At 37.7% G+C, this 8742-nt stretch overlaps 1 long non-coding RNA gene across 1 annotated transcript; it reads left to right on the top strand.

Annotated features, from left to right (window-relative positions):
- Positions 1 to 8003: 8003 nt before the first annotated feature.
- LOC136117539 (uncharacterized) lies at positions 8004 to 8452 on the top strand. The gene is made up of 3 exons (XR_010655066.2): positions 8004 to 8083; positions 8141 to 8230; positions 8292 to 8452. It is a non-coding gene; the product is annotated as an uncharacterized lncRNA (long non-coding RNA).
- Positions 8453 to 8742: the final 290 nt, after the last annotated feature.

Genomic DNA, 8742 nt, shown 5'->3' with positions numbered 1-8742 from the left:
AGATTCCAATGGGCCAGGAAAGCAAGAAATTTACGCCATTTCTGACTCCTGATGGACTCTACGAGTTCAGAACTCTACGAGTTCAACGTAATACCATTTGGCTTGCTAAACGCACCAATGGTATTTCAGGAGGTCATCATGGACAGCTAGAGCACAAACGCAACATAATAAGTTATGTAGACGAAGTCATTATACCATCGAAAACAGTTGACGAAGGACTTGTCATTCTAAACGAGTTTCTACAGGCAATCCGCTCAGCTGGTCTAACTTTACGACCATCCAAATGTTCCTTCCTGCAGAGTAAGGTCAAGTTTTTAGGACACTTAGTAACGGCAAACGGAATTTAGCCAGGAATCGAGAAAACCATATGCATCAGCAATTATGGAACGCCGCAAAACGATACTAATGTACGCAGATTTCTCGGCATTACTGGATTCTTCCGCAAGTTCGTCAAGGAATATAGCATAATGGCAGCTCCTTTGAGTAAGCTTCTGAAGAAAAGTCAAGAGTTCCTGTGGGAAGAAGAACAAGAAACAGCATTCCGAAACTTAAAGGAAGCTATCACATCGCAGCCCGTATTGACTCTTTATGATCCAGCTCGGCGCCACGAAGTACACACGGATGCAAGCAGCAAAGGTATTGCAGGCGTTCTACTGCAAGAAGAAGTCGAAGGACTCAGGCCTGTATTTTATTACAGCAGGCTTTGCTCAGATGCGCTAGAAGTTTTAGCTATTACCGAGTCCTTGGAAAGATTCCGCATTTATCTCATTGGATCCGAGTTTGTAGTGGTGACCGATTGCAACGCTGTAGCAACGCTCAAGGAATCCACTGCTCTACAACTTCCAATCGCACGCTGGTGGCTACGACTACAAGAGTTCGACTTTAAATGTAAACATCGACCGGGAGAGCAAATGCCTCATGTAGACGGAATGAGTAGGAATCCAGTACATCCACCGGAGGACAAAATAATAACAGTAGCAGACAACGTCTTAAAGATAGTTCCCATCGACGAAGACTGGATTTACACAATGCAGATGCAGGACCCAAAAATAAAAGACATCGTTGAGGTTTTTGTCAACAAGGACGCCAGTAACCAGTGGAGTCAAATTAAAACAGACTATGTCATCTCTAAAAGTCGAATGTATCGAAAAACTGATGATGGCAACAAGTTGGTGGTACCTCAAGCAATCAGATGGCGCGTAACCAAGAGCAACCATGATGAAGGAGGACATTTTGGAACCGAAAAGACTTTGGAAAGACTAAAGAAATATTTTTGGTTTCCAAGGATGCGTGGATATATCAAGTCCTACATTGCTTCTTGCCCTGAATGCTGTGTGAATAAGGTAAAAGGCGGAAAATCTGAGGGTGAACTATACTTGCAGGAAGTAGTACCCATACCGTTCCGAACAATTAACATTGATCACGTTGGGCCGTTCATAAGAAGTAAAACCGGAAACTGTCACATACTGGTAGTTGTGTGTGCTTTTACTAAATACACCTTTTTTATACCAACACGTAATACAAAAACGACACCAGTTATCAAAGCCCTGAAACAATTTTTTTGCGTTTTTGGGCTACCTGTACGCCTAATTTCGGATAGAGGCACATCGTTTACATCAAAGGAATTCGACCATTTTATTAAGGAAAATGGAATTCAGCACATAAAAACGGCCGTTCGCACGCCTCGCGCTAATGGACAGGCTGAACGTATGAATAAAACGTTACTAAGTGCGTTGAAAACTAGCACAGCCAACGATAAGGATTGGAGTCAAAACCTTGGTAAAATCCAGTGGAGCATGAATACAAATATCAATTCCACCACAAAGCTTACTCCAAATGGTCTGGTATTTCACTTCAATGTTAGAGACGTTTCCAAAACTCGGTTTATTTAAGCTTTAACTCAGGAATCTGAACCAGAAGTCAATGTTGAAGTAAATCGCCAGCAAGCAGAAAAAAACATTAAAGCAGAGCAGCAAAAATGGAAGATACGCTATGATGCCAGGCATACTTCCCCAAAGAAATTCCGTTATTTCCCGCCGAACTTGCGGGTTTTTCGAAAGTGGTAGAACAAATAGATCAAGTTTCCAATTTCGATTAGCTTCATGAAAGTAAAGGAAAACCATAACAGATTTTCCGTTTGAAAAAATCTAACAGGAATATTTTTCATCAAATTGGTTTTTTTCTCGTTTCTTCCAATAAGTATGAAATATTTCGTATACGGAGCTGAAACGAGTTGCACTTTTTATCGCTTAATATCTTCCAAACGGTAAAACGGTAATTTTTAGAGAAAAATGTGTTATACATATATCAAAAGTTGAGGAATTTTAAGGGCTATATGATTTCGTTTCGTTCGACTCAATTTTGAGAAAATAGTCAAAAAGTGGTTTTAAAAAATAACTATTATGAAGGGTATTTAGCAAATTAAATTATCTTTTCAGAGATATATAGCACGTTTCTGTAGGATTAGTTGCTTAGATACTATAAGCATTTTAAATCTGGCCTTTTTTTTGGATTTTCCGCTAAACTAGCGGGTTTTTCCAAAAGTCGTAGAACAAACCTTTTATAATTCAAGCTACTTTATACACCCATAGGGTTTCCAAAACCCTAAAACTAAGATGGCATGCATACAAACCCACAAACAAAGGGACAAACATTTTCATTTTGGGGAAGAAGAAGAAAATCTTGTTTTTTGAATTACTTTTGAACGAGAAATCGGATTTCAACAAATGACGCGTATTCTCAGTAAGAATAAAACTAGCTAAACAGCCGTCGGTTTTTAACCCGACCGTATCCAGCAGCTCCAATTTTCTAAAATTTTACTCTTACACTTTCACCGCTTTTTCTCCCAAACAAATCTATATTTCGAAAGTCTTGGTATGCAATCTTCTTAGTTAGTGCGATACCTTTCGATTGGTGTATTACTTGTTACGATCGGACCATAATGGCAGATTTTCAATTCTGCGGCTATATATAGTAGCTGTCCTCGCACGCTCTCTTGAGCGCTTCGCCACTACGTGTACTGCCGTCCACAGTGATATTATTTATTTATTTTTAAAATAAACATTATATGGATCATTGTTCCTTGATTCTATGTCGTTGCTAACGATACATTTTGTATATTGCGAATATATAAATTGAAAAAATGTTATAACCAAATAAATTATCATAAAGATTAACAATAACGTAAACATAATGTTTACAATATACCCATAGTTCAATCAATATCAAATGCTGCCATATCAGTTGTTTGTATTGCTGCTGTTGTTGTTGAGGGAGTTTCCTCTGTCGCAAAGGATGTGGTTGTTGTTGTTGCTAAGGGAGTTTCCTATGCCGCCAAGGATGTGGTTGTTGCGGGAGTTTCCTCTGTCGCAAAGGATGTGGTTGTTGTTGTTGTTGTTGAGGAAGATTCCTCTGTCGGCAAGGATGTGGTTGTTGAGGGAGTTTCCTCTGTCGCAAAGGATGTGGTTGTTGTTGTTGTTGAGGGAGTTTCCTCTGTCGCCAAGGATGTGGTTGTTGAGGGAGTTTCCTCTGTCGCCAAGGATGTGGTTGTTGTTGTTGTTGAGGGAGTTTCCTCTGTCGCCAAGGATGTGGTTGTTGTTGTTGTTGTCGAGGGAGTTTCTACTATTGTATAGAATTTTCTTTTTTTTTGAATCGAGTCAATTCTAATAATTATAATGACTCCACACAACAATAATGACAAAAAGCAAGAATTCATTTTTTTTGTATTCTGCTAAATGCTTTTTAAATGCTTAAAAATTTCAGACATACTAAATTGAATTCAAACATCCAATAAATTTTTTACTTTTCTGTCTTTACTTTTCAGATCGCAATCTCTCTTTGTTTAATTTATCAATTTCCTTTGTATTACTTTGTATGCAAAGGAAATTGATAAATTAAACAAAGAAATAGTAATCTAACTGAGAATGAATCTCTCTCTCTGTAGAACAAATCCACAGGAAAACTTCAGATAGACGACGTTGACCTAAAATAAAACAAAGAAAAAAATTGTAGGGCATATGCAGAGTGTAAATATATATCGATATACATACAAAATTAGATAGGAAGTCATTATTTGTAGTGCGTCATGTTCATCAATCAATTTTTGCTGAATGTACTTAGAATATTGTTGTATCCTCATTATCATCAATTGTGTTCATCTCTTTATGCTTTACGATTTGATTAAAGGTGATAATCAAGTTTTTAATATGTTCGTCGCATATGTATACTTTTAAATTTTTCCTTATCCTCAGGCGACAGAATGTTTAGATATTTTTGAATGAAATCAATAATTTTTTTTTTGTAAACGGCATAGTTTTACGTTGTTGTTATGGTTCTCGTATTTATTGAATATTCATATGCAAATCCTGCTCGTAATCATTGATGTGTTACGTTCCGATGTTTCTCTGCGACTGAGCGTTTTGGGGTGGGGGGTTGCTTTCACCATAATCGTTAAAGTCTCGCTCAAACAAATAACTTTTCTTAAACTGTTGTTGATGGTTGCTATTGCTTGGATGGCAATAAATTCGAAATGTTTATACCCGTTACTCGTAGAGTAAAAGGGTATACTACATACGTCGGAAAGTATGTAATAGGAAGGGTTTCCGACCCCATAAAGTATATATATTCTTGATCAGGATCACTAGCCGAGTCGATCTAGCCATGTCCGTCTGTCCTTATGAACGCTGAGATCTCGAAAACTATAGAAGCTACAATACTGGGATTAGGCATGCAGATTCCTAAGATTCCTGCGCAGCGCAAGTTTGTTTCGGCAATGTGCCACGCCCACTCTATCTTCCACAAACCGCCCAAAACTGTGGCTCCTCCAGTTTTGATGCTAGAATAAAAATTTTTACTGAAATGTATTTTTCTCATTAATACCTATCGATTCACCCACAAACTTAAAAAAAAACGTAAATATAAGCGCGGATATCTCGAAAACTATCAAATATAGAGAAATGGGATCTCAGACTTAGATTCCGTAGCCTTGTCGCAGCGCAAGTTTGTTACGCGAATATGCCACGGCCACTCTTACGCCCACAAACCGCCCAAGCCTGTGGCGCCCACAATTTTCATGCTAGATAAAAAATTTTAACTGAAATGTATTAGTCTCCTCAGTACCTATCAATTGAATAAAAAACAAGGGAGAACGCTATAGTCGAGTACCTCGACTATCAGATACCCGTTACTCAGCTAAATGGAGATATGCAAGCAGCAAAGCGAGATTAAAATGCGCCACCTACCGGCGGTATACAGATTTAAGCGTTATGGGCGTTAGAGTGGGCGTGGCAAATTTTTTTTTGGATCAATCGATAGGTATTGACGAGACCAATACATTTCAGTTAAAAATTTTTATCTAGCATGAAAATTGTGGGCGTCACAGGGTTTTGCGGTTTGTGGGCGTTATAGTGGGCGTGGCAAACACCACTCTAACGCCCACAAACCGCCCAAAACTGTGGCTCCTACAGTTTTGATGCTAGAATAAAAATTTTAACTGAAATGTAATGTTCTCATTAATACCTATCGATTGACCCAAAAAAAACCACCCCAACGCCCATAAACCGCCCACAAACTTCAAAAAATCGTAAATATGAACGTGGATATCTCGGAAACTGTCAAAGATAGAGAATTGGGATTTCAGATTTAGATTCCGTAGCCTTATACGCAGCGCAAGTTTGTTACGCGAATATGCCACGCCCACTCTAACGCCCACAAGCCGCGAAAACCTGTGACGCCCACAATTTTTATGCTAGATAAAAAATTTTAACTGAAATGTATTAGTCTCGACAATACCTATCGATTGGTCCAAAAAAAATTTGCCACGCCCACTCTAACGCCCATAACGCTTAAATCTGTATACCGCCGGTAGGTGGCGCATTTTAATCTCGCTTTGCTACTTGCATATCTCTATTTAGCTGAGTAACGGGTATCTGATAGCCGAGGTACTTGTTTGTTTGTTTGTTTTTGAAATCGCTGTGATAACTGCATCGAACATTGATAGCAGTTCTCGAGTATTGTTATTTGAAATATCTACTAATAACAGTTGGCGAATCAATTATTCCTCCAATATCCCGTTATTTTTTTATACCCGTTACTCGTAGAGTAAAAGGGTATACTAGTTTCGTCGGAAAGTATGTAACAGGCAGAAGAAAGCGTTTCCGACCCCATAAAGTATGTTCTTGATCAGGATCACTAGCTAAGTCGATCTAGCTATGTCCGTCTGTCCGTATGAACGCTGAGATCTCGGAAACTATACAAGCTACAATACTGGGATTAGGCATGCAGATTCCAAAGATTCCTGCGCAGCGCAAGTTTATTTTTAGCAGATTGCCACGCCCACTCTAACGCCCACAAACGGCCCAAAACTGTGGCTGCTACAGTTTTGATGCTAAAATAAAAATTTTAACTGAAATGTATTGTTCTCGTAAATACCTATCGATTGACCCAAACAAAAGTTTGCCACGCCCACTCTAACGGCCACAAGCCGCCCAAGCCTGTGGCGCCCACAATTTTCATGCTATATACAAAATTTTAACTGAAATGTATTGGTCTTGTCAATACCTGTCGATTGATCTAAAAAATTAGCCACGCCCACTCTAACGCCCATAACGCTTAAATCTGTATACCGCCGGTAGGTGGCGCATTTCAATCTCGCTTTGCTGCTTGCATATCTCCGTTTTCCTTTGGTCCCATTAGATGAGTAACGGGTATCTGATAGTCGAGGTACTCGCATGTTGATTTTGCTGCTGTCGATGTTGTTGTTGTTGTTGACTCAGTTCCAGAAATGCGGTATTAAGTTCAAAAATTAAATTTACTTTGATAGTCAATGTTTCGTTTACAACAAGGTCAAACCTAAAGTATTTTTCTTTTATGTTATATATTTATTGTGTGTGTGGGAATGATTATATACTTTCCCCTCGGGCGATTGCTTAACAACTAGTTTTACAGAATTGTGCTTAAGTATATGCATGCATAAAGTATATCTATTAGGTATATATATAAAATATTTTTTTTTGTTCTTGTACTGTATCGTTGCCATCGACCTCGCGCTCGCTCTCTTGCTCTCTCTCAACTGATTGTCATATGTTCAGTTTGTTGATGTTTGCATTGAGTATATCTTGCTGTGTGTCGGGGCTTTTTTCGACAACTGTTTGCTCAATCTCACCGTTCCCCATTACACGTTCAATTATTGTTCTTTCAAAATATTGAGTACATTTTATATTTAAAGTTCTCTTCTCATAATTGCTGTTATACAAACAACGAACTGATATACGCGAAGATTCCCTTCAGTTCTGCAGTAGGGACGCGGTGACATGGCTCAAGGCAAAAAGCTTTTTTTGTTTTTTTGTTGTGCCTAAAACGCTGTGCCGCTGTTGACGTCAGCAGAGCAGTCGGCGCAGCGTAGAAGACTGCCTACGAAAACGGTCGTGCAATAAAGAGACAGATATTCGGAGCTTCCCTCTCATTCTTTGTCTTATAATCTGCCTGCACTCGGCGCTCTCAGAGACAAATTTCGGCAGGTCCGTTATTTCTTTTGAGTCTCTCCGTTATGTTCGGCTAGCGACCAATATTTCGACGGAAAAATTTTAGTCGCGCAGCGAAATGTGAATGTCCTAATATTTTATGAGCATTATTGTATATAAAAAAAAATCAACTAATATTGCTTCATAAAAGTAAATTATTTAATTATAGTAAAATTAAGTAAATTGAATTTTCTTTTAATGTTATGCTTACGTATTATACATTAATATTACAATATAATTTTTTAGTTAAGTTATAGAAATTAAGTTCGTTAAAATTTATTTAAATATTTAAACCATTTTAGTAGTACCATTTTTAAAGAATTCATTTTGTATTTTTTACTCAAAAAAGTAAAAATTATGTAGTCGGATATTTTTCGCTTTAGGAAGAGTATAGGTGCAGTGGCACGCGCCAACAGCGAAGAGAAATTAAAAGAAATCATGTAAAGGGGTGAGAGAAAGAATTGTTGCATTTTGTTTGAGTTACTGAAAGAGAAGCAAGCCATTTAAATTGTGCGCAGCAGATTTACTTCTTTCGTTTTTTAAACTGAAAATAATAAAGTCAGGTAAGTGTTACATTAAGTTGAAGATGTTGTGCATTGATCTTAGTTTAAAGTATTAAGGTATTCAATGGGTTCCGTTAGCCGGAAGTGGATGATGAAATGTTTTTCGCCAATAAAAATCCTGCAAAGGGTGAAACACAGCTCTAAAAGGTAAATATACAAATAAACAAATAAAACGCATTTTTCAACATATGCCCATGAATTTTTTCAGGAGCGTTGGCCAAGGATTCGTAGGACCCGGACAAAGGTTTAAGAAAGGCAATGACTAATGTTAAAAATAAACTTACCAAGCAAAAACACAGAAATAATAACTGTACAATTTTTGAAAATCTTAATAATACTGTATAATTAAAATTAATTAAAATGAAATTAAATGTGTATGTATTTTAAATTCTATTTTTTTATAATTGAAAACTCAAGGAAAAATTCTGATTTTCCCAAGTGATTCACTTGGGACGTGTCCCTTGCAAGTGATTTCACAAGTGAAAACTCAAGGAAAAATTTTGATTTTCCCGAGTGATTCACTTGGGACGAGTCACCGGCACGTGACAGGCCATACGAAAAATGAGTATAAGGAACAAGTGGAATCCCGTAGGACTTCGAAAAATTTTCATTTGAATTTTCACTTGTGAAAATGCGGACATCCCATACAATTTTCTATA

The sequence above is a fragment of the Drosophila suzukii genome, chromosome 3 (genome assembly GCF_043229965.1).
Source record: "Drosophila suzukii chromosome 3, CBGP_Dsuzu_IsoJpt1.0, whole genome shotgun sequence".
Classification (NCBI taxonomy): Eukaryota; Metazoa; Arthropoda; class Insecta; order Diptera; family Drosophilidae; genus Drosophila; species Drosophila suzukii.
This window is presented reverse-complemented; position numbering and strand designations above follow the sequence as displayed.